The following is a 26,720-nucleotide window of genomic DNA, read 5'->3' as shown; positions in this document are numbered from 1 at the left end:
GTACTACTACAAGTTATATTTGATTTTTATTTATAAAAATTGCTTCCATGCCAATGTTTAAAACTACTTATGCTGCTCTTCGCATTAGGATTTTTCATTAACACATATATGCATTTAAGTAAACTAACTCACTATATTTATTTGACTCTCTCACAGAGAAGTGAGCCACATACGATTTGTTAATTATTTCAAGTGTGTTTTTAAATTAAAAATCTGAGAAACTCGTTTCGGTGACTTTCTTATTTGACTCTCTCTCTCTCTCTCTCTCTCTCTCTCTCAGAAATGAGCCACATAAGATTTATGTATCATTTCAAGTGTGTTTTTAAATCAAAAATCTGAGAAACTCATTTCGGTACACCAGGGGTGTTACAGGGGCTGTGTGCCAGGTTTGGGCCTCAGAACCCATGGAGGAATTCAGGGCGGCATGTGGCATCATTGGAGAGCTTGCATGTGCTCAGGTGAAGCTTTTCGTGAAGGGCCCGTGGCCATCCGATGCACAGATCTCAAGCCAACTATCTCTTCTAGTTGTGTCTTTCAGTCTCTAGTTTTTAGTTTCCTAAGTCTAGCTAGAGTTATATTGCTAAGAGGAGATCCATAGTCAAGAGAGTGGGTGCCTCTGTCAGTTTTGTTTTCATCTGAGAAAAGACTAGACCTTGTAAGAACCAGATCTTGTTGGGAATATACTTCACTGAATCTAGTTCTCAAATTGGTGTTTTTCTAGTCCTGGAGCCCCTCTTCCGATGTTTTGTTGGTTTTCTTGAATCTGATCTTTTGACGGTGTTTTAGCTGGGTCAAGATGTGCTAGGATCCCTGAGGAATGTTTCTACCAACCAGTTTTGGCAGATTCCTCACGAGCACTCAGACTCACTCTTTGAAGGAAAAATTGAGGAAACCCTCTTTTTGAGATGGCTTTCGGGATTTGTTTTGATTCAGGAGTTTCTGGGTGTTGATCTGCTGGGGAAAATTCATCTCAAAAACAGATCTACAACACCCCTAGAAACATTGCTGTAAAATTTGGAATCAATAGAAGTTCATTCAGATTGAATTTGGTTTGGGGATAATTCACGGGCTGCAGGTCCCATAGAATTAGCGAGGCCGGTTTCACTGGCAGCCAGCCCAGCCCAGAATCGGCTAGGCCGGTTGGCCAGTTTCCAGTGCAGCAGAACTAGCCAGGCCGGTTTTGCTAGGTTGTTTTCGTTCCATTGCTGCGATTTCAACTTACATGTTGTGTTTTAAATGGTTTCCGCTTCCAGTCTTTTTCGCTGTGTTCTCTAAAGACTCTTGAGAGTATCTTGTCACCAGTTGGCCTATGTATACTCATTGTGGAGTTTTTGGTGTTTGCGAGCACTTCAGGGATTGACTTGGGAAGAAAGCCAAGATCTCTCTGAGAAAAATTTATTGGCTTCCATATTCACCTCCTTTTTTTTAGAGTTCAAGGGGTGACCCCCAGCCTTTATATTGCAAAGACCAAAACCGTTAAGCTCCTTACAACATTCAAAGTTCAAAGTTCAAGAAAACTCCATCGAAACCTCCGATGGCCTCAACAGGCAAACACCGCTCAGGAAACCAAAAAACTACTAACAGCATTACATCTCGCCAGCTTCCACAATACTAGCCACGCTAAACCAGTTCCTTTCACGAGCCAACCTTTCCAGATCGACTTCAGAAGTCAGCCGAGCATCAGCTGTATTAACTGTATAGATCTTCCAGCCACTACCAGCTAGGTATAGGATGTGATCCCATTCATCATTCACCTGATCTAGCCCAGTAGCCGGTGAGGTCTTGTGGCAAAGCTTCTCAGTTTGTTTAGGTAATCCAGAAATTCTGGAACTTTCTCCTTCGAACACAGAGAGCTCCAACTTTGCAGCATTACAGTTACCTTCATAACCAGCACTCACACATCTACCCAGAGTGTTCCCTGGAAACACAAGCTGTTCCTTAGTTTCCAAAGCCCCCATAGGGCAGTAGCACAAAAAATATTTTCCACTATGAAATTCCTATTACTAATCCACATAGACCCAATAGAAACAAAATCAAAGCCAACTTGTCTATTTAAGATCTCAGAGAGACAAGACCAAAGCTGCTTAGCTACTACACAGTCAAAAAATAAGTGGTTGACAGTTTCAGCCTCTGAACAAAACAAACAAGTAGGATCCTTGATTTTCTTCCTGATACTCAAATTATCCCTAGTGAGAACCTTGTTTTTAGATAACAACCACAGGAAGAAATGGACTCTAGGTGGGACTTTCAGTGCCCAAACAGCAGGAACAAACACAGGAGAAATACCTCTAAAATTAATGACTTTATATAAGGACTGTGAAGAGAAAACACCATGAGAATTAAACTGCCATATAAGTGAATCTTCCTCATCAGAAAAACTAATAGTAGAAGCTAACTGAACCACTTCTAACCACAGATTGTATAATCTACCATCGACACATCTTCTAAAAGTGCATTTCAAATCAAAACCATCCCACAGGGATGCAACCGTAGCATCCTTCTCATTTATTAATATATAGACCTCCCAATATTGAATAGCTAGACTAGAAGAACCTAACCAATTATCTTCCCAAAACTTACACTTCTTCCCATTTCCTATATGCCATCTATAACCCATTTTAGCTACCGAAGCAGCTCTCATCAAACCTTTAAAGAACTCAGAGGCTCCAGAGGAGGAGCTATAGAAGATATTAGGTCTATCAGTATTGTACTTGAAATCTAAAAACTGTCTCCACATCTTATCACCATCTAGATTATACCTTCTAACCCAAGAAGCTAAGAGACACAAATTTAAATCTCTCAAATTAGGAACACCTAGGCCTCCATACTCTTTCATCATGCTGACACTCTTCCAATTGGCCAAATGAAATTTATGGGATGTGGGGCTATCATCCCATAAGCAGTTACCAAGATGAGAGTGTATAACTCTAATGGCCCACTTAGGAAATTTAATAAACGAGAGTAAGTAAACAGGAATACTAGCTAAACAAGACCTAATGAGTACTAGTTTCCCAGCATAGGACAACAACCTACCTCTCCAACCAGCCATTTTCTTCAACATTTTATCAACTAGAGGCTGAATATCCTCCCTACTAAGCTTCTCATAATGCAAAGGGACCCCTAAATATTTGATTGGTAAAGAACCAACTGGACAGGAGAACAAATGAGCCAGATTATGAACTGCTTCAGGTTCAACATTCATTGGAATTAACTCACTTTTATGAAAATTGATCCTCATACCAGACAACTGTTCAAACCAAATGAGGATACTTTTGAGGTTCCTAGTGTATTCCTCCTTAATACTAGAAAAAAGAATGGTGTCATCTGCATACTACAGAGACACAATACCGCCTACTCAAAAGTTATCAGCAATCCCTTTAATGAGACCTTTCTCAGCACCCTTCTAGAGCATTTTTGTAAGAACATCACCTACTAGATTAAAAAGCAAGGGAGAGATAGGATCACCCTGCCTTAACCCTTTCCTAGGTTTAAAAAAACTACTTTCTTCACCATTAAGGTTGACTCCCATAGAGCCACCAAAGACTAAATGTCTAATCCAAATTATCTAAGTGTTACTGAAACCTCTAGTCCTAAGGATTTCAAACAAAAAATCCCAAGAAACTCTGTCATATGCCTTCTCATAGTCTAATTTTAGAATTAAACCAGGATCACCCGATTTATTAAGACTATGTACTAATTCATGAGCAACCACAACACTCTCTAAAATATATCTACCTTGGATAAAGGCACCTTGTTGAGGAGAAATTAATCTATTCATAAGCTTTTCTAATCTAAGAGTTAACACTTTAGAAAACACCTTAAAACTGCAGTTAATGAGACTGATAGGTCTAAAATTTTTCATGGATCTAGCTTCATCTACCTTAGGAATGAGGGAAATCATAGCAAAGTTAAGTCTTTTCAAATCAAGATTCCCTCTATGAAAATCATTGAACATGTCAACTAAATCAGTCTTAATCAAATCCCAAAATTTATGATAAAACATAAATGAGAGGCCATCTGGCCCAGGAGCACCATCAACATAGCAACTCCAAACTGCTTCCTTAATTTCTCCTTCCGAGAAAGGGACAGTTAAAAACTCATTCTCACTATTACTCACTAACTCCTCCTGTCTCCAAAAATCTTGACCTAACGAGATAGGAAGTTTGTCCTCTCTTCTAAACAAATATTTGTAGAAATTTAAAGCAATGTCCATCATCCCCTTCTGGTCCTCAACTAGACCATTAGGGCCTTCCAGAACCTCTATCCTCTTCTTTCTACTTCTCTGATTAGCTACAGCATGAAAATATGCTGTATTCCTATCCCCTTCTAGAATATTCCTGTCTCTAGATCTCTGCCTCACCTTAATCTCTTCCAAAGCCCAAATCTTCTCTAATTCCTTAGAAACAAAGTCCATTCCATCCCTCTCTGTTTCTGATAAAACCCTAAAATCTAACTCGGCTTCCAAGTCATTGTACTCCAAAGCAAGCTCATTTTTATATTTATGCAGCCTAGCTATCTCATTCGAAGCCCAACCCCTAACCATCCTACGAAGAGTCCTAATTTTAAATTGCCATCTATCTAAACTATTATCCAGGTTACAAGGAGTGTTCCAGGCTTTCTTGACAACATCAGAAAAACCAACCTGGTCAAGCCACCACTTTTCGAATCTAAAATGGTTCTTGCCAAAGAATCCAAGACCAACGGGTTATGATCACTCGGAAATCTATCTAGACATCTAACAGATGCTAAAGGGAATCCACTATCCCAATCAGTAGACACAAAAATTCTATCTATTTTGGCCATAACCAAATTATCTTGGTTATTAGACCAAGTGTATTTTCTGTTAGATGCACTGAGTTCCAGCAGAGCCCACTTATGCACCCAACCATTAAAAGCATCAGCCCATCTATAATTAATCCTAGCATTATTTTTATCAGAAGCAAATCTAATCAGATTAAAATCACCACCTAAGATAACCGGCCAATGCCAGGACTCCATAACAGAATGCAATTCCTTTATGAAAGATTCCTTTCCCTCATCATAAGGAGAACCATAAACTACTACTAACTTCCAACTAAAACATGTCTTTTTATCCTGCAACATGATGCTAATAGAGAAAAGTAAAGTAGAAACTAAAGTAGCTGAAAACTTATCACTATTACTTCCAACCAGGATGCCACCAGCAGACTTTTTTGCAGGAAGAAAAAACCACTCAAAAGGCATATTAGCAGAAAGAGATCTAAGATAGCCAGGAGTAAAAGACTCCTTCTTAGTTTCCATGATCCCTACAAAATCAGCTCTTGTGCTCCTAATCCTATTAACTAAAGCAGGTAGTCTTCCTATTTTGCCCAAACCTCTTATATTCCAAAAAAGCCCTATCATTTGATCTTCTTACTTTTCTTCCTTTTAACTACTTTAGACCAGGCTTTTTCAATCTCAGCCTCTAAAACATTCAAATCCTTATCTTCAAAAAACTTCCCATCAGGAGTTTTGGGATATGAGTCCCTAACATTTTTTTCCAGAAGAACTGTGACAACTAGAATCAATAGTCCCACTGCCAACAAATTTTTTTTCATTTCCTACAGAAAGACTACAACCTACATGATCAGAAACATAACTCTGTTGACTTCCATTAGAAGTCATCAAACCCTTTGAAAAAACTCTAATAGGGCAATCTACTTTACTACAAGCTGCATTAAAAGTTTTATTTCTTTCTAACTCTAATTCTAGAACTTGATCAACTACTTTTTGCTTAGACAGTTCCTCAACTGGAACATCCAGATCAATACTAGCAGCTATATCTAACAAAGAAGAAAAAGAAATTTGTTTTGAAACTTTTTTACCTTTTTTGAAATCCAGGTTGATCTTCTTTTTTAAAGCTTGAGCTTTTTCCAACATATTCATCCCATCTAGAGGAACTCGTTTACTCTTCCTTTCTAGTTGCATAGGACCCCATCCCCTCTTCCTTGGTTTTGACTTAGCCACCCCATCATTTTTCCTTGTTTCACAGCTCCAAGGGCAACAATATCAGAATGTGGAAAAACAGAACTATCGGCATTACCCTCCAAACTCCTCTGATTCAATCTAGACTGATCCTTGCTATCAGTGTACCCATAAAGCCACTCAGAAGGCAAATTTAGACTATCTTCTTCTGGTTCAAAAGTTTCACCAACATCCTGAATCCAAGCTTCATCTGTATCCCCAATTTCCATAGCCTTAAGGAGACTGATGCATGAAGATTCCACCGCCTCTCTATTAACACCATTATCTAGCATTTCCATAGCAAAGAGCTGACTAAGATCCCTTACTGTCTTACTTCCACTCGGCATAGACTGCTTAGCTTGCTTATCCAAAAGCTCATCTACTTTCTTCCCTTGGTTTGTAGAATCAGAAGCCTTGTCATTTATAGGACTAGCAGGACCACCCTCCTTCTCCTTCTCTTCATCTGATAGTAGGTCATCCTCATCCAGATCAGTATCACCATCACCACCATCTCCACCATCATCTCCATCTTTCCCAGACTTCTTAGATATCTGCTCAAAGCCTTCTGCCTTAAAACTGATCACAAAGAGCTCATCCTGCATTTCCATGACCCTCTTCTAGGGAATCTTAACTGGATTCCTGCATTTCACTTTCACCCTCACCATAGCAAAGAAACTAGCAAAAAGAGATTGCCAGTCCACCTCCACTAATTTCCCAACAGTAGAAACCACTTGCCTAAAGGTGACCCAATCACACCATTTCGGAGGAATACCCCTGACTTGCACCCAAACCTCAGTCAAGCTACTCACTGGCTCAATATTTCCATTCCACACCTTTAAAGAAGCCATCACTGAACCCTTCTCCAAGTAGAAATATGAAATCTTATTAATCACAATCCTGTCAACTCTCTGTCCAGGAGGAAATCTCACCAGATAACTGAACTCATCTATACTCCTTAACTGCCAAGGCCAGTCTGCATCAAATAATTCCCTAAGATTCCTCAAAATAGTCTCCTGATCCATTTCACCTTCTTCTATAGTGAAAACTCCACAATTCTCAAAACCATTCCACAGCTTAAACCTATCATCATCTGGAGAAACATCCACATGGAAGAAACCCAGGCCCTTACAAGAGCTACCCATAAACTGCACCACTTGTTCAGGCTCACTCCACCGAGGGCACTTTTCAGCTATGTGATCTTGGCGAAAACACACAAAACAGACTTTGGGTTTGGAACAGCTAGAGACAAAGTGTCCTAGTTTCCCACAATTGTAACAGACCACTTGAGACGCCTTATTATTCCTAGACTTGTCACCTTCCATCAACTGACCAACAGACTGATCCACCTCTTGATGAGTAGAAGTACTCTGTTCTTGAGTAATTTTTTGATGTTCCAAAGCTTTGGGTTGCTGTTGTGGTTGCTGAGGTTGCTGACAACTGTGTTGTTGGCCTGCTGAACTCAACCCCCAAGAACCTACAACACCTCTATTACCAGAACAAGGACCCTGACCTCTCTGCCCAACAGCATTGAACTGATTCTGTCTAGATTGCTGCCCCTGATTATAGTACTGCTGCTTATAGAGATGATTAGGGAAGAACCCGAACGGACCTGGTGGTGGTGGAGGATACGGCCCCATCGGAGGTCCCATCGGCGGTCCCAACGGTGGAGGCCCCATCGGTGGCTGGTAGTAAGGAGGTGGATTCCAGACCCAGCCTCCCTCACCCCAGCCCCACTCTTCTTCAGGATTCCTCGGCCTCTGCGAACCTCTTCCACCTCTACCACGGCCAGCCATCCCGAGCTTCAGCTTCGACACGAACGAATCCTTCACGCCTTTCCCCCAGATATCTGAGGCAAAGCAAAACTTCTTCGGAGGATCCACCCAGAAGTCACCTACTCCAACCGGATGACAGTCACTTGGCTCAAAAATCCTGGAGACCCAAAGATTCTTACGGATCCAGACTAGGTTTTCCCCCTTACAAACCCTAGCCCGACCGCACGGGGAAGGGGAGGCGGAGGGGATGAACCAGAGCTGGCCGAAGAGATCCTCACCTTTACCTTCCTCATCCACCAGAGCTCCGAGATCCAAGCCGTTGACGCCATTTCCCTCTCTTCCAGATCGTGACACCTGCTCCGTCTTCCTGGTGCCGCGTGTCCTACCATTGGGACCCCTCTCGTTATTACTGACGAGACTACCCCTCCTCCTCACGGGTCCAACCTTGGGCCGAGGCAGGGATCCTCTCACCCGGCACGGAGAGACAGGGACAGGACCGCCGGACAGCGACCGGAGCCCGCAGCCCCGGCGAGTCGCCAGGCGAGACGCCACCGAAACGCAGAACATGAGGGTAAGCCTGAGCGGATTCACTGTTTAGTCGCCTGCTTGGTCCTTCACGTGGTAATTTAATTACTCGTTAAGAATTAGTGCTTCTTTTGTGAGTAGAGCACAGGAGCAGTTCCCAATACTAAGATAATAGATTGCATGTCTCAATCTTTTTACGGAGAACTGAAGAAGAATGGATATACACCCATATTGAACACAATGAATCAATCCAAAACAAATAAAACACGACCCAAAGTGAAGCAAAAAAGAACACGCTATAATAAATTAATAAAGAACATCAGCACCAGTGCGGCTACTCATCTAACTAACATTACCCTCCTCTCTCTCTCTCTCTCTCTCTCTCTCTCTCTCTCTCTAAATGAAAGCCATGGTCACGCACGACGTCAAGCGCCAAGATTGTCTAATGTGCTCTTCTTCATTATATTTTCCTGAAATCCAGAATCTTTCATCGATCATGGGAGCCGTGGGCATCCACCATTTGAGCTGTTGGTGCCGCACGAGGGCCCGGCTCCCAGCTGCTGAAGGTACATTTGCCGGAGGAACTGCGTGACACCGTTGTCGGCGGAGACGACCGCCCTGGCCGGAACCCACGCATCGCTGCCCAACGGCCTTGACGCACCTGAGGTGGCCAAGAGCGCCATGATGATGAGGAGTATCACCGGCACCGCGGCAATCACTCTCGCCATCGCCATGTTTTGTTTTTGTGCTAGCTGCCAATGCAATTAGTCACCAGCAATAGAAGCCTCTCGATCTCCTTCAGGGACATTTCAAAGCACAGTGTCTTCTTGCTTTGATCTGATCTTCTCGTAGTAGTGATCTGTGAAACACGATGATATGAGAGTTCGTTGCATGGACCATCCATGGGTATATATATGGCATGGTTCATGCGGTAAGTTTCTGGAACCTATGTTGCATGTTACGTGTGTCATGACGAGACAGAAATGCCCCGCAGTAAAGGTTGCACCTGCGAGGATGTCGCAACAATTGGAAGGAATTTTCAAAGAGCACTAACTTCACATGCATGTTGCTGTACTGCTCGGTGCTAATTGCACCCAGTTTCCAAAAGGATTAGTAATTAGATAGCCCATGTTATTGTTGGAGTGGGCATTCACCTTTTTAGGCCTTGTTTGATACATATGTATTCACTTTAATCCACATGTGTTAGAGTGCATTATCATAGAACTTAGTTTACTTCTACTCCAATCCACTTCAACACATGTGGATTGAGATTGATACATGTACATTCAAACAAGGCCTTAAATGGTTCATCCTACCTTCATGATCAAATATCTTGCAGAATGCGCGTCAGGAATGTGGCGAAAAAGCATAATAACAGGACTAAAAGGAGTTGCAAACCCTTCGGCCTTTTCATTTCAAAAGCATATATGGACGTAGTGCTGCGTTCCAAACTTATGCAATGCCGGCAATGGGGTAGGAATGCTGTCAGCACCCAGGTGGAGGACGAAAGGGAACATACGTCAGTGGCCTGCGTCCTTCTCGAAGCCGCAGGCCCAGCTTGAGTGGATTGGAGCCCAGTAAAGCTGTCGATGTGCTACTGGTGTCATGGAGTCACCCGGTTTAGTTGAGCTATGGTTTTTAAAAATACTGTTGTGAGTTGTAGGCTATGAAAAAGCTGTTGTGGATTTATTGGCTATGAGCAAGCTGAAAGGCATTTGATTGAAGAGTTGTGGCTTCTGGAAAAACAGCAGACCCCATATGTCATCCACACGCAACGCCCCCCCCCCCCCCCCCCCCCCCCCCTCAACTCTCTTCCTCTCACACTGACAAGCAGACCCAACCCCGCTCGTCAGCCTCTTCTTCTTCCTCCTAGTCAAGACAGGGCCATGGCCGGCAATGGGACGGAGGAGCGGTCGCTGCCGGAACCGCGCTCGCCGCCGGCAGACATGGGCCTCGGGGCGCCATGCTTGTGGGTGTCTTCCTAGGGGCACCGAGCTAGGAGTTTACCAGCCCAGAGGAGGTCGCAGCTTTGCCGTAAGGAGGAAGAGGCTTCGGCCTATTTCTTTTGATCGAGAAGTAGAGGAGGTCATTGCTCGCGGCTGGCATCGAGGACGGGGGCGGGGCCATGGCCGGTGTCGACAATGGAGGAAGTGGCTTCGACCGGCCCTGTAGAGGAGATCTGCGGAGGCCGATCGCCTTGCAGAGCTATCTGCCACAGGTGAGCGCCTGGTTGGTGGCCGGCCTTGAAGGCCGCATCGAGTGCCTGGCTGGGGCGGCTGCCGGACTAGGGGCGGCCGGTCGAAGAGCCGCGCGTGCTGCTGGAGGAGATGACTGTTGGTATTTGTTAACGCAAACAGAGAAATCTGCAAGCGTACGGATACCGTTGTAGCTTTTACTCAGGAGTATTCCAGGGTATCGTATTTATCCTTAGAGAAGCAATGGTTAAAGAACTGATAGTCGACCATCATGTGTCCACTAGCTATTAGACTAATATGGGGGTAAATGATAAAATATGAGTTTTGTATAAGTGACACACAGAGGAGAACTCCATGATAAGATAAAAAGAGCAGATAGGCTAAGCTGGGAGGACAACTGGAAAGCGATTCCTATGCACTTCTCTATTACTATGGTTCTATTCTAGTTCAAACTAGAGGGATTAACTAAGTAGTGGATAAAGCAAAGCAATCACACCATAACAATTCGGAGCAGCAGTACCTTTCCGAGCATCGAAAAGACTAGGACGGGGTGATGGGGGTCAAGCTGCCAAAAGCTCTACGAAAACACAAACCCGAACGCGGTGGATTACAAAGGTCTGGTTGGAGCTGTCACCTCCGGAACTACCACAACTATCCGTGGGGTTGGGCGCAAACTCAGGTAATCTATAGTATAGATACCACGTCTACACTATCGATTACTACCTCTAGCCACATATGACAACCGGAGCACTCAATCGAGCAGAGATCCCATGTCAAGGTGTAAACCACTATACTAACCATGCTTTAGCTAACCAACTAAGACGAGAAATAGATAACCATGAGAAATATTTAAGTAATTATAGAAGATAAATATATTGAATACTTAAGTCTTACGAAAGGACCAATAAAAGAATATATCAGACCTCCGAAGACTTTTTCAGAACCCGAGCACTCTCCCTAACTCTCAAGAAGGCTATTCTAATTCTATATCTCGAGAGTGGTAGAGTTGCTCCGTTTTTCTTCTCTACCATGACAGAATCAATTGTTACGAGTGAAGGAGTACTTCTTGATTTATAGGTGTTACTAGTGGAAACTAAATCGTGGTCAATGTGGTACTAAAGTTCCCTCCACGCTGCTTGTTCCTGTGCGCTACCTGTGCTGGGCTCTTGCGCGACGTCCTGGCCTCCTAGGAGCTGGCCTGGCTGCTGAGCCTTGGGCGCTGGGCCGCCTGGGCGTTGACCCCCACCAGCTTCTGCATTTTGAGCCGGCATGGCTGCTAGGCTGGGGCCCAACTGTCTCCTCCTTGTGCATTGATCTTGCTCGATCCATTGTGCTGGCTGCGGGCTGCGTGGGAGCGGCGGGGCCCAGCTACATTTTCTGCGCTAGTTGAAATACACGTCGTGTACAGTAGCTGGACCCATGGCTGGATACAATTCCTTGTTTTGAGTGCTCATAAGTCATAACGTTGACTTAATTAGTGAAATTGATATCTTTTTATTTCGAGCTTCAAATATAGCGAATAATATGTCCGTTTCGATCGTCTTGACGAGCTCTTCACAATGGTGTCCTCCAAAACTTTGTTTGAGACTGTTTGGCTGTGAAATAAATTTCGAATTTCTTTGGTGTCCAATATCCACCAAGTTGTACGTGTACTATTTAATATCCTTTTAACACGAATTTTGAGTACATCCACCAAAATAACTCCGAGCACCAAAAGTCGTGGAACTTGTTAAATAAAATACTATTTTGCTATGCCATAGCATGAAATGTTGTCATTTCAGATTAATTTGGTGGTCAAAATATGCGAGTTAAGAACCGCCAACAACAGCCTCACCGTGGGGAGGCCGGAGAGGGAGGAAGGAAGGTCCGAACTGTGGTCGCATCTTCTACAAGTGTCTAGATCATAATGTGAGGTCTTTTGGTCGTGTTTTTTTTTTATGATTTTAAGCCATTTTTTTGATAATTTTGATTCAAATTTCTTGATTTGGTGTTCTACTTTTAGTGGGATGGTAGTGGATGTGCCGGCTGGTACTGGGAGGAAGACTATGTTAAGCACATGAAAATATCAACTAAGGTGGCTGATGACGGTGCACCTGTGGATGAAGAGGGGAATCAGAAGAAGCCCATCGATGGAAGAACTTACGAAAAATTTGTCTCTTTTAGTTCGAATTGGACGTGAAATCCTTATTCTGTTTAAGTGCATTGCTGGTTTCGTTTGTTTAGTGCTATTTGAGATTGTCTACCATGTATCTATGCTTTAAATTAATGTTCAAGTAGCTAGAATAATGATTCAAAATAATTCTTCAAATTTTGGAAAACTCGGGTGCAATTTGTAAACTGACCAGCAATGATTATACGCACATGAAATAATCGATTTAAACATAGACATTAGGGAATCATTTGAAGTCTACAAAAATAGTATGAAGGCTACAAACATATTACAACATTTTACCAACTAGGGTGTTGTTACAATCGAAGTCTACAAACACATTACAATAGAAGCACCTCACAAACGTTCTTCTAGAACCTGGTAGTTTGCAAGAGCAAGCCAAAGGAGGGTGGAGAGAGCCAACCGAGGTGCAAAAGCGTTTGGAGCAAGGGATGTGCAAGGTGGCTGATGCTAACTCAAAGTAGACCAACAACTGTTAGTGTCGTGATAAGCAACTCCACCCTGCTAACTCAGCGCAGCGCTGTGATAAGCAACTCCGACCTGCTAACTTAGCGCAGCGCTAACAACCTACCGGAGGCCTGAGAAGCAATATATTGCTAACAACACCCAACCTTTGGCATCATCTTCATCTTCACAAACATTCTTCTAGTACCTCTCGTGTGCATTATCGTGACTACACATAATGAAATGTGTATGTGTAGAATTCTCTCCCACAAAACAGTCCATATATGTAGATAATCTTTGGCTTTGGAGGTGTTAGGACGTCGTTTTTATAACCAGAACCAATGGTGGTAGGTGGGATCAACGGTGGAGAATCAATGTTGCGATAGTTAGGTGGATCCAACGACCGAAGACAACTAGCTAATACTAACAGTTTAGTACGAAAACCTGTAGTGATATGAAATATTTCAGCGCCAGGTTGTGGCTTAACCCACCAGGGCTATCTCATTTCCAAGTGATAGCATAACCCAACAGTGATATGGTATGTATCACTTTTGGCTCGTACAATAAACCAGTAGTGATACATCACCACTAGGTGGTGGTCTCAACCGGCAATGGCAGGCTCCGTCACTGCCAGGTCTTTAGCTTGCCGCCAATTTTTCGGATCTTTGCCTTACCACCCGACAGTGATTACTAGTCACTGTCAGTCAAGCACACCTGGTAGTGATACAATGGCACTGATTGAGTGTTCTAGCACAGTGCCATCACTTCCCTAGAGCTTAATTTGGGCGTTGGGCGAGGCGAGACGTTGCTTGAGCAGCCGCGTATTTGTTTAATCGACTCCTTCCCAGGGTTTACAATTTCGGCAAAAATATCGCCGAAATTTCCGAAATATTGCCTTTTTCGCTGAGGTCCGAAATTTTTTTGTATCGGTCAAAATTTTTCGGTTAAATTCATCTTTCACTCTAAAATTACACCAAACCACATTAAAATGACCCTCCATATCATCTAGTCTAATCAAAGCCCTAAATTTCTTCAAATTTATTTAATTTTCTCACTCACACATTGGACGGCACTGGTATATGCAGCTCGTCCACCGTCAACGCACTGTATTACCGCGGCTCTACTTCTGTGATATACTATGTTATTTCATCGATGTTATATAAATTTATGATGGATGAGGGATTATAGAGTTTTTCTAGTGAAATGATGCCAAATTTGTTTAAAACTCAATTTAAATGTATTTAAATTTGAACCGATATTTCTGAAATTTCCGAAATTTCGTATTTATCGCCGGGGACCGAAATTTTTTTCTTACCGGTACCTGCCTTTCTCCTGATGTTCTTGTATTTCTTGGCTCTTGCTAGTGTGATCCGGATGGGAGATTCTTAATCCATTCATTGCTTCAACTGAATATTCTCCTACGCGTGCTTAACTAATAAGAAGAGACGGATGATAAATAGTTCATACGTGTGCTTAATCAACCAATCTGTGAATTATCTCATCGTCGCCAATTTCAAAGCAATTGGTTCAAGCAATTTACTTGGCTAGAATATTCACCTCACACTGATTGTGCTTATCGTCTACCATGTTTTTTATTTTCAAAGAAGCCAATTGGAAAATCTGGATCAGATTCATTTATTGTCAAGGGGTTTCAGAACCGGAAGAAAGTTAATAATAGAAAGGAGTGTTCATTTCTAAAGCACGTGGGAGATGCTAGTTCAGCTCACAATTATTCTGTTCGGTGTTTTAACAATCCTAAAAACACAATGGCTCAAACTGACACTTTGATGATTAAACAAAATGAGATACTTGTTGCAGCAGCAAGCGTAAGGCTTGGGACTCAATTGATTGCATTAGGTAATGATATATGAGAAGGATTTCTTTCTTTCATTTTTGCAGTCAAAGATATACATGTTGTACTATCTAATATGACTTCCTCTATTTCTGTATTCAGGTGGTTGGCATTCCAAGGATGCCCCTTTAGAGGCCATGATGAATCTCTAGATTCTTTAAACAGGGTTAATTTTCTTGAAGTGGTCAAGCTTTTGGCTTCATATAACAAGGAGGTTAAAGATGTTGTGTTAGAAAAGGCTCCTAGAAATGCTAAGTACACTTCATCAGATGTCCAAAAGGAAATTCTAAGCATACTTGCTCGAAAAGTACAGAAATTAATTAGAGAATAAATTGGCAATAGCAAGTTTTGCATAATGGTTGATGAAGCTCGAGATGAATCTAAAAAAGAACAAATGGCAATAGTTCTTCGGTTTGTCTGCAAGGAAGGTCTTATACAAGAGCGTTTTCTTGATCTGGTCCATGTTCTTGACACAACTGCTTTGACACTTAAAGAATCAATTTGTGCGGTCCTCTCAGAGGTTATGATGGGGCTAGTAACATGCGAGGGGAGTGGAATGGTTTGAAAGCTCTAATTCTCCATGAGTGCCCTTATGCATATTATATTCATTGCATGGCTCATCAACTCCGGTTAGCCCTTGTAGCAGCATCTAGGGAGGTACATGAAGTGCACAATTTTTTTCAGCATGCAAAATTTATCATAAATGTTATTAGTGCTTCTACCAAGCACAACGATGAGTTGCTAGGTGCACAATTTTTTTCAACATGCAAATTTCATCGTAAGTGTTGTTAGTGCTTCTACCAAGCACAAGGATGAGTTGCTAGGTGCACAATTCTTTTCAGCATGCAAATTTCATCATAAATGTTGTTAGTGCTTCTACCAAGCACAACGATGAGTTGCTAGCAAATCAAGCAGAGGAAATTGCTAATGAAATTGAATTGGGAGAACTTAACATAGGGCGAGGGGCGAATCAGATGTCCTCGCTACAGAGGCTAGGGGACACTAGATGGAGTTTGTTGGGAAAATGGTTTCCGAACAGGTTTAGGAGAGGGGGGGTAGAGAGAGCCCCCTTGCCCTCATGCTCTTGGCATATGGATAACGGCGATTTAGAAGCGACCCCTCGGTGGGGGTGAAATTGACCTACACTAACCCCTATTGGGCCTCTTCTAGGGGGAGTTGGCCCAAATGAATATTAGCTCCCCCAATAGAGTTTCCATTATAGGTCAATTTGGAGCTTAAAGAAGATGTTTGGTGCCAACGTTTCAGTCCTACGCAGCATTGGCGCCTTACGAATCATTGTCACATTTGATTTTGTGTTCATCCTGCTTATGATGGGAAAGATTATGAAGGTCCCTGATGTGTTGTGCCAAGCATTACAAAAGAAACCCACCGATATCCTAAATGTGGTGGAATGTGTTTCTACCACAAAAGTGTTGCTTGGTGAGTTATGAAATAATGGTTGGGAACCTCTTCTTGAAGAGGTCAAATTGTTTTGCGAGAAGCAAGAGATTGATATCCCAGATCTAAGTACGAAGTATGTAATTTTCCCAAATTATTTTAGTATGAAAAATATACTTATTTGTCCAATAATAATCTGTCTTCCAATATTCAAGTATGTTGATGTGACTAAATCTCGAAACAAGAATGATAACACCACAGCCTTTCGCCATTACAAGTGGATGTGTTTAATGTTGCAATAGATCAGCAAGTGATAGAGTTAGAAGATCGATTCAGTTCGCAAGTGACGGAACTTTTGTCCCTTTGTGGCCCTTTGGATCCAAGGACGGACGAATTCGACATAGAAAATACATGCAGTCTACTGGAAAAAATATTATCCAGCTGATTTCTTAAGTCAAGAAAGAGCCCAATTAGAATGCCAACTCCCACATTTTAAGATTGATGTGCAACCATCCAGAACTAAGAGAATTACCATCACTTGCTGATCTAACAAGTGCACTATTTAAGACCGGTAAAAGTTCATTGTACCCAATGGTGGACAGGTTGTTCACATTTGTTTTAACTCTTTCAATATCAACCGCAACTGTCAAGAGAATCTTTTTAGTTATGAAGGTTATGAAGACGCGTCTTCAAACTACAATGAGAGATGGATTTGCACGAGACTGTTTGGTAATTTATATTGAGAAGGCATTGGCTAAAAAGATTAGTAATGATGATATCATTAATGAATATGATCTTGCCGATAGTCGCAGAGCTAAGTTTAAATTAATATAGGTGTAATCTTAATTATTCGCATTTTGCATAACATTATTGCCCTGATATGTATAGTTATTATAACTATAAGATTGGTGAATCAAACTTAAGTGGTTTTGTTTTGCTTGTTATTTGTGCCACCCCCCTATGTCGGATTCCTGGCCGGCTCCGCCCTGGTTTCTAGTTCTACCATGGTATACCGACCCAAAATTGTAAGGTAATCATGCATGGTGAACGATCTGAAACACCTAAAAGTATTTTCACTTTCATTTTCGTTTTATTGGTTTTATAATATGTTTCCATTTCATTAGTAATTATTGTCGTTTTCATTTCGACCCTAATAAAGCTGTAAAATCTCAAAATAGTTCCCAACAATCAGAAATCAGAGTTATTTTTTTCATCCAACCATCACTTTCATTTTTACTCGTGAGGGAAAAAGCTGTTTATTATATATAAATTGTTAGTAGAATATTAGCGTTAAAGTTCATGGTCTCTATGCTTACCCGGCCAGAATTGTCAGTTGTCACATAGCATGGGCTTGGAGGCTCGTGAGTTAGCTCAACCTGTTTGGTAGACAAGCTAACAAAAATCTACAGTCGGTCGTCTTGACTGATCGAAGAATACTGCTCCATCCATTTTAAATTATAGTTCGTTTGATTTTTTGACATAAGTTTGACCACTTATCTTATTCAAAAAATTTGTGTCAACGTAGTCAAATTTAAGTCATTCTTGAAGAACTTTTATTAATAAAGCAAGCCGCAACAAAAGATGTGATATTTTGCATAAATTTTTGAATAAGACGAGTGGTCAAACTTGAGGTCAAAAAAGTCAAATGAACTCTTATTTGGAACGGATTTAGTATGTGTGTAGGAAGAGTCAACCTAAAAAGTTGTGTTGCACGAATGCTACTACTTAGAGCATGAGAAAAGTCATTTGCATTGCTGTCCCCTTCACAAGTGAATGTTCGTTTATATATATACGGAAATGCTACTGCACGCGTTACATATGAATATATACACAAAAAAATATAATGAAATATAAGAGAAATAAAGGTACAAAAGGGTTTTACAACCTGGCTATGGCTTCATGAAAGAATTACCAACCGTACGCACATGTATATATGTATAAGCAAATTTAATTAAAAAACATGTATAATCTGATAATATGGACACGTACGTGACGTCAACTGCATATGCTGTTTGGTGTTTATATGTACTCTAGCTAGCCTGACGACGGTGGTGGGCATCCACCGTTGGAGCTGTTGGTCTGACACGACGGCGCCGCTCCCAGCTGCTGCAGATAAAGCCGCCTGAGAAACTGGAGGATTTGGTTGCCTGAGACGACGGCGGCATGGGCATCTCCCGCTCCCAAGCTGGCGTCGGCGCCCGTCGCCAGCGGCCGCGGCCGCGCGGAGCAGGACGTGGCCACTAAGGCCATGACGACGACCGCCGTCAAGATCACCGCCGCAACAAACTTGGACCTCATCGTCGTCGATCAAACCACTAATGGTCGATGAGGCTACGACGTCTAAGCCGGCTCGATCTCTAGCTAATAATAGCTTGCTCCTCCGTGTGCGTTAGCAACGAAGTGATGATCCAAGAGCTTCCTCAGCTGGCTCGTATATATAGGCCGCAGATCGGCAGCGGTTTTCTTGAATGCGGGCGGCATGCAAGCTCGTTACGTGTGCGACACTGCAATACGAAGAATTTGACTGCCGATGTGTACAGAATTCTCCGCGCAGCACCTACGTGGATGTTGCATTCAGCAGTTCTCGATTTCCTAGAAGTTTGAGCTGCCCACAGTCAAGCAGTTACTACTTCACATAATACTCTAGCTCACCAAATTGATCGTAAGTTTAGTGTATACTTAGTATTCCGTCAGGATCACTGCTGCATGAGCGTAAGTCAAATTGGCATGTGTCTCAAGTCCTGATGCATATCTTGCTTCCAGTTTCTTTATTTTACCTCTATATAGCATAATTTATGCGATATGTAATAGAATATCTTTTTTCTTATATCATCTTTGACAAAGCGGAGGTGCTAGCGCCAGGACGTCGAGATGGACACGAGCGTCCAGACGCCCGTGCAGCCTGCCCGTCCGCTGATTTTTCCAGCCCCACACGTGCACCTTGCCCAGTCGCAGCGCCCACCTACCCGTCCGCTGATTTTTCCTGCCCCGCACACGCACCTTGCCCAGTCGCAGCCCACCCTATCCGCCTCAATTCAAGGCCATTCGCCCCACCCCGCAATCGCACCCCGCCCCAATCGCGCCCCGACCGCCGGCCCCGAACACCAGCGCGCCGCGTGTCCCATCTGCCGCCCCTAGCTCGCCGCGCCTCATTCCCTAGTGCCCGTGCCGTGCCACCATCACTCCCCGCCCCTAGACTCTCCGAACAACATGAAAGATATGCAACATGAAACACTTGAATGCAATATACGTATGCAACAGATGAAATATTTGTAACATACACTTGCAACATATGTATGAAACATATGAAACATTTGGATAAAACATTTGCAACTTGCAACATGAAAACATTTACTGCAACATAAGACTCAAATAACCGAAACATTTCAAACATATTGTTGCAACATATGTGTAAAACATATACAACATCCAAATCAAAATATTTGCAACATACGTCACTAACAGATGAAACATTTTGAACAAACCTCTGAAACACTTCCAACATTCTTCTGAAACACTTACAACATATGCAACATGTGCAACATCCCCGATCTACTTTTGCAACAACCATATGAAATAATTGCAACATACATCTGAAACGTCTGAAACACTTGAAACATACACTTGCAACATGCGCTTTCATCGCAACATCTCCTTGCTGAGGTTGCGCATTGCAGCGGCAACGGTTTCGACAACGGCCATGACCTTCTGGTGGGGAACGACGGCATCAGTAGCACCTCGGCAGCACCCCAACAACACCTTGCCGCGCACGGGGGACGGGGCACGGTGCGTAGCAGCGGGGGAGTGGTGCATAGCGAGCTAGAGCGAGGGGAGTGGAATGGTTTGAAAGCTCTAATTCTTAATGAGTGCCCTTATATACATATTATATTCATTGCATGGGCCATCAACTCCTGCTAGCCCTTGTAGCAGCATATGGGGAGGTACATGAAGTGCCCAATTTTTTTCAACATGCAAATTTCATCATAAATGTTGTTAGTGCTTCTACCAAGCGCAACAATGAGTTGCTAGCAAATCAAGCAAAGGATATTGCTCATGAAATTGAGTTGGGAGAACTTGACATAGGGCGAGGGACAAATCAGATATCCTCTCTACAGAGGCCAGGGGACACTAGATGGAGTTCCCATTATAGGTCAATTCAAAGCTTAAAGAAGATGTTTGGTGCTACAGTTTTAGTCCTACGCAGCATTGCTAATGATTGTTTAGTTTTGAAGTATTCTAGGGGTGATGCTAGTGGCGCCGAAAGGATCAAGATGCCCAGGAGGGGGGGGGTGAATTGGGCTAATTCTAAAATTCTTTGTAATAATTAAACCCTACACTTAGCCCACTTCACCGCTTGTGCCTAGAAAGTGTTTCTAATATACTACCGCACAAAAGTTTTGTAACCTAAGTTTCAATCCTACTCTAGCATAGCAATTCTATGAATGTAAAGACAAGTATTGAATTGCTCAAAGTAAATTCTTAAAGTAAAGAGAGAATGAGGAATGCGGCGATGTTTTGCTGATTAGTGTTGACTGATCAGGATTCTCCCTCTCTGGAACCTTACTGGAGTTGATCGGACTCTGACCCCCAGCGTCCAGTCACATTTTACTCAGCGTCCGGTCGTGCCTAGATGACTTCACCTTGATCAAATGAACTAACTGGACACTGCACCAGCGTTTGGTCACACCGGAACCAGCGTTCGGTCAACATTTGACCCTCCATTCACTTCCAACTCGAAATCATATGTGAATGAAGTTTGCTCCAATTGATCTAAGGGCTACTTAGGAGCTACCTAGTGCTAGATTTGACAAGTGTGCACCACACCTAACCCACTAGACTCACTTAGGTCAAGCTACCCGTCCATACCCCCTTAATAGTATGGCCAAAGGAAAAACAAAGTCCTAAACTACTCTAAGTGTCTCTTCAACACCAAACGACACTTAGAACTAGTCCATCCTTAACCTTGTCGTCCATCCTTTGAAAACCGAAATGATTTCCATCATAGGGGCATGACAACCATGATTGCCCAATCAATTGTCATTACCATAACCTAACTTAATTGCATTTACAAAACGCACGTTAGTCACAGTAATCTCATATTGTCATTAATCACCGAAACCCAATTAGGGGCCTAGATGCTTTCAGGCGCCTTACAAATCATTGTCACATTTGATTTTGTGTTCATCCTGCTTGCTTATGATGGAAAAGATTATGAAGATCACTGATGTGTTGTGCCAAACACTACAAAAACAAAACCCATTGATATCCTAAATGCAGTGGATTGTGTTTCTACCACAAAAGTGTTGCTTGGTGAGTTACGAAATAATGGCTGGGAACCTCTTCTTGAAGAGGTCAAATTGTTTTTGCGAGAAGCATGAGATTAATATCCCAGATCTAAGTAAGAAATATGTTATTTTCTAGAATTATTTTAGTATGAAAATATATTTATTTGTCCATTAATAACCTATCTTCCTATATGCAGCATGTGACTAAATCTCAAAACAAGAATGATAACTCCACAGCCTTTCACCATTACAAAGTGGATGTGTCTAGTGTTGCAATAGATCAGCAAGCGATAGAGTTAGAAGATCGATTCAGCTCTCAAGCGATGGAGCTTTTGTCCCTTTGTGGCTCTTTGGATCCAAGGACGAAGGAATTCGACATAGAAAATACATGAAGTCCAGTGGAAAATATTATCCAGCTGATTTCTCAAGTAAAGAAAGAGCCCGATAATTAGAATGCGAACTTCCACATTTTAGAATTGATGTATGCAACCATCCAGAACATCTATACTCTATTTCATGAAGACTGACTTTGCAATTGCGTATGTCATGACTCATGAGGTTCGGGAAACTAAACGTATAGATTAAAATCACAAAACAAACAAATGCATAACTCCCACATTTTAAGATTGATGCGCAACCATCCTGTCGGTGCGAAAAGTGACCAACAAGTAAATATTTATAGTTTTGCCGTACGTTGTGATCAGATGTGGCCTAGCACTCAATGACACAGGGTTTATACTGGTTCAGGCAACATGCCCTATGTCCAGTTTGAGTCGGTCGGTGACTTTATTCCTGAGCCCAGGTGCTCAAAGTTTCTATGGGGTTACAAACGAGTGGGAATAAGAAGGAGGATGTTAAAGGTCCGGTCGGGCTCTGGACCAAAGGGCCAAGAGTGATAGGAGCTCCTACGTGCGCTAAGTATTGGAACGTATGCTCTGTGTAGCTTTATAGTTCTAGAGCCGTGAAGCTCAGAATGTCTAAAGCTTAGCAGAGAAAGAGAGTCAGAATATATCCGTCTTTTTAGGAGAGAGCGCATCCCCTTTTATAGGTAAAGGGGACGGCCTTACAAGTTAGGAGAGGGAGAGAGTGTGTGTGTGTTTTCTAGTCTTGTTTCCCATGCCGTCGGGTACAAGACAGTTTGTCGGCGCCCATAATACTGTTGATGCCCAGATGTATGTGGCAGGCTCCATCGTGTTCTTCTGGTATGGCAAATGTCGGCGCTTACCATACTATAGGACAAATGTCGGCTCCCACAACATTGTTCGTGTTCTGACATGTGTGAAAGGTTGCAAAGCACCCTTCTGGCATGGCATGGCAGTACTGTCCTGCAGGTGTGCAGGGTATGGTCATCGGTATTTTGGTTGACTTGAGCGACGTGCCTTATCTGCTCCGCCTGACTCTTGGGTCCTTACCGAACGGTCGTCCCTGGTCGGTCGTTCCTAGTCGGCTCCGACCACGCTGGTCGGAGAAGAGCCGTAAGTAGAGGTTCGGTGTATTCCCAGTCAGAAAAGCGGGTCGGAGTCAGAAGCGAGCATTGTCCCCTCCATAGCCAGGCCTTCCGGTCGGAGACTGGATCGCTCTTCCGGCCTAGGAGTCACGTGTTGTTGTAATGCCGTCTGCTGGGCCGAGTTCTTGCTGGGAAGCGGACCCATCGGGGACCCTGGGTTTATGAACCCGACACATCCAGAACTAAGAGAATTACCATCACTTGCTGATCTAACACGTGGACTATTTAAGACCAGTAAAAGTTCATTGTACCCAATGGTCGACAGGTTGTTAAGATTGGATTTAACTCTTTCAATATCAATCCAATTGTGGAGAAGTTGTTAAGATTGGTTTTAACTCTTTCAATATCAACCGCAACTGTGGAGAGAATGTTTCCAGGAATGAAGGTTATGAAGACACGTCTTTGAACTACAATGGGAGATGGATTTGCACGAGATTGTTTGGTAATTTATATTGAGAAGGCATTGGCTAAAAAGATTAGTAATGATGACATCATTAATGAATATGATCCTGTCGATACTCGTAGAACTAAGTTTAAATTAATACAGATGTAATCTTAATTATTCACATTTTGCATAACATTATTGCCCTAATATGTATGGTTATAACTATAAGATCGGTGAATCAAACTTGGTTCTGTTTTGCTTGTTGTTTGTGCCGCCCCCCTATGTTGGATTCCTAGCCGTCTCCGCCCCTAGTTTCTAGTTCTACCATGGTATACCGACCCAAAACGGTAATCATGCTTGGTGAACGATCTGAAACACCTAAAAGATTATTTTTGCTTTCATTTTTGTTTTATTAGTTTTATAGTATGTTTCCATTTCATTAGTAATTATTTTCATTTTCATTTTGATCCTAAACCTGTAAAATCTCAAAATAGTTCCCAACAATTAGAAAAAAATTACAGTTATTATTTTCATCCTACCATCAATTTCACTTTTACTCTGTGAGGGAAATAAGCTGTTTATTATATATACATTGCTAGTATTCTCTCCGTTCCCAATTATAAGTCGCTTTGACTTTTTGGTATATTCATTTTGCTATGCATCTAGATAAATAATATGTCTAGATACATAGTAAAATGGATGAACTAAAAAAGTTAAAACGACTTATAATTTGGAACGAAAGGAGTAGAATATTAGCGTTAAAGTTCATGGTCTCTATGCTTACCCGGCCATATTGATTCTCACATGGGCTTGGAGGCTCGTGAGCCAGCTCAACCTGTTAAATAGACAAGCTAACAAAACCTACAGTCCGTCGTCTTGACTGATCAAAGAATCAAATAATATATACTATATATGTAGCAAGAGTCGACCTAAAAAAAAAGTTGTGTGTTGCACGAATGCTACTACTTAGAGCATGAGAAAAGTCCTTTGCTGCCCTCATCACAACTCACAAGTGAATGTTCGTTTATATATGGAAATGCCACTGCACGCGTTACATATGAATATGTACACAAACGAATATAATGAAATAAGAGAAATAAAGGTACAAAAGGGGTTTACAACCTGGCTATATGGCTCTTCATGAAAGGAAATTTAATTAAAATCGTGTATCTGATAATATGGACACGTACGTGACGTCAACTGCATATGCTGTTTAGTGTTTATATATACTCTAGACTGATGACGGTGGTGGGCATCCACCGTTGGAGCTGTTGGTCTGACACGACGGCTCCGCTCCCAGCTGCTGCAGATAAAGCCGCCTGAGAAGCTGCAGGATCTGCTTGCCGGAGACGACGGCGGCATGGGCATCTCCCGCTCCCAAGTTGGCGTCGGCGCCCGTCGCCAGCGGCCGCGCGGAGCAGGACGTGGCCACTAAGGCCATGACGACGACCGCCGTCAAGATCACCGCCGCAACAAACTTGGACCTCATCGTCGTCGATCAAACCACTAATGGTAGATGAGGCTACGTCTAAGCCGGCTCGATCTCTAGCTAATAATAGCTTGCTCCTCCGTGTGCGTTAGCAACAAAGTGATGATCCAAGAGCTTCCTCAGCTGGCTCGTATATATAGGCCGCATATCGGCAGCGCGCGGTTTCTTGAATGCGGGCAGCTGCATGCATGCTCTCGTTACGTGTGCGACACTGCAATTGATACGGGGAATTTGACTGCCGATGTGTAGAATTCTCGGCGCAGCACCTACGTGGATGTTGCTCCCAGCAGTTCTTGATTTCCTGGAAGTTTGAGCTTCCCAGTCAAGCAGATACTCCTACTTCACATTCTATTCTGGCTTACCAAATTGGTCGGCTAGTAGATCGTGAGTTTACTGTATACTTAGAGCTCCAAGAGTTACCTAAAGCCCTTCCTAATCCTTGGGTTTTAGCAAGATGAGAAAAACCCCTTCTTCAATAAATCCTAATATATCCTCTTAATCTTTTAGAACTTAGAAAAGTCACCCTGTTCCTTGTAAAGTTACGCATTTTTTTCCTACATGTGCTTGTCGACCAAGCTAAAGGTGGAAGGGCATGGAAAGAATAAAGAGTAGAAACTCGGAGATGATCTTCTTTATTCGTTCCAATACTTTTTTAAAAGCTGTAAAACTCCATATTTTTAGGAAGAAAATATTGGGTACTCTTGAGATGCTCTAGAGGTTGTTTGGTTCCTGACCTAGTAATCTTGACTGGGGCACAGATTGCTTCTAGGCGTTAGATTTCGAGGTTCTGGGGCTGGATGCGCCTGCCTGGGAAGAGGCCCTTTGTATTCCGTCAAGATCACCGCTGCATGCATGATCCTAAGTCAAATTGGCATGTGTCTCGAGTCCTGATGCTTATCTTGCTTCCAGTTTCTTTATTTTACCTCCATATTTTTTATGATCATCTTTTTATAATGTGAAGTCTATGTGGGCGCATATATACATATATAAGTTTCGATTTTTTGTTGTTAACAACATGCATGCTCGCCTATGTGGCTATGTCTAATTCCAGGCTCTATCCCTGGCTCCAAACAATATACTACAAACACTACTAAAAAACTATTTTTAGCGACGGAGTTTTTTTTTATAGGTAGCTCAATCAAAATCCATCACTAAAAATGATTTTCGAAATAAGATATACCTCTAGAAATTCATTTTTAGAGGTGGCTTGTATTTTCATCCGCCTCTACAAATAACCCTATTTAGAGGCGGCTCTAATTCAGCTGCCTTTAAAATATATTTTTAGAGGTGGTTGGATTTATGATTTGTAGAAAATGATTTGTAGATGCGACTGTATTTTTGAGCCGCCTCTGGAAACTCAATTTTTAGAGGCGGCTCGCTCTTGTTTCCAGCCACCCCTAGAGAAATTCATTGTAGAGGTGGCTCCTGTTTTGATTCAGTTCTACAAATCGATCTCTAAAGGAGGCTGAAAAACCACCAGGTGGCTAGTCACCTCTACAAATCCTTTACGTAGTAGTGATAAACGATTTGTAGAAGCGCCTGGTCTTTTTGATAGAGGCGGCTATATAGCCCGCCATAGTGTCAGCTACCTCTGAAAAATATTTTCAAAGGCTGGCTGAGAATCACAACCACCTCAGAATATATATATTTATAATGGCAGTCGGAAATTTTCAGGATAACAAAGTTTGATTTAAGACAGTTTAAATGACTTAATTT

General features: G+C 42.4%; 2 pseudogenes; both read left to right on the top strand.

Moving 5' to 3' along the window:
- The first annotated feature begins 10,404 nt into the window (after positions 1-10,404).
- LOC136525884 (uncharacterized) lies at positions 10,405-17,172 on the top strand (annotated as a pseudogene).
- A 1,634-nt stretch (positions 17,173-18,806) lies between these two features.
- On the top strand, positions 18,807-23,683 carry LOC136525883 (uncharacterized; annotated as a pseudogene).
- The last annotated feature ends 3,037 nt before the right edge of the window (positions 23,684-26,720 follow it).

Source organism: Miscanthus floridulus, chromosome 19 (genome assembly GCF_019320115.1).
Source record: "Miscanthus floridulus cultivar M001 chromosome 19, ASM1932011v1, whole genome shotgun sequence".
Lineage (NCBI taxonomy): Eukaryota > Viridiplantae > Streptophyta > Magnoliopsida > Poales > Poaceae > Miscanthus > Miscanthus floridulus.
The sequence above is the reverse complement of the archived record's forward strand: the minus strand, read 5'-3'. Positions and strand labels throughout refer to the sequence as shown.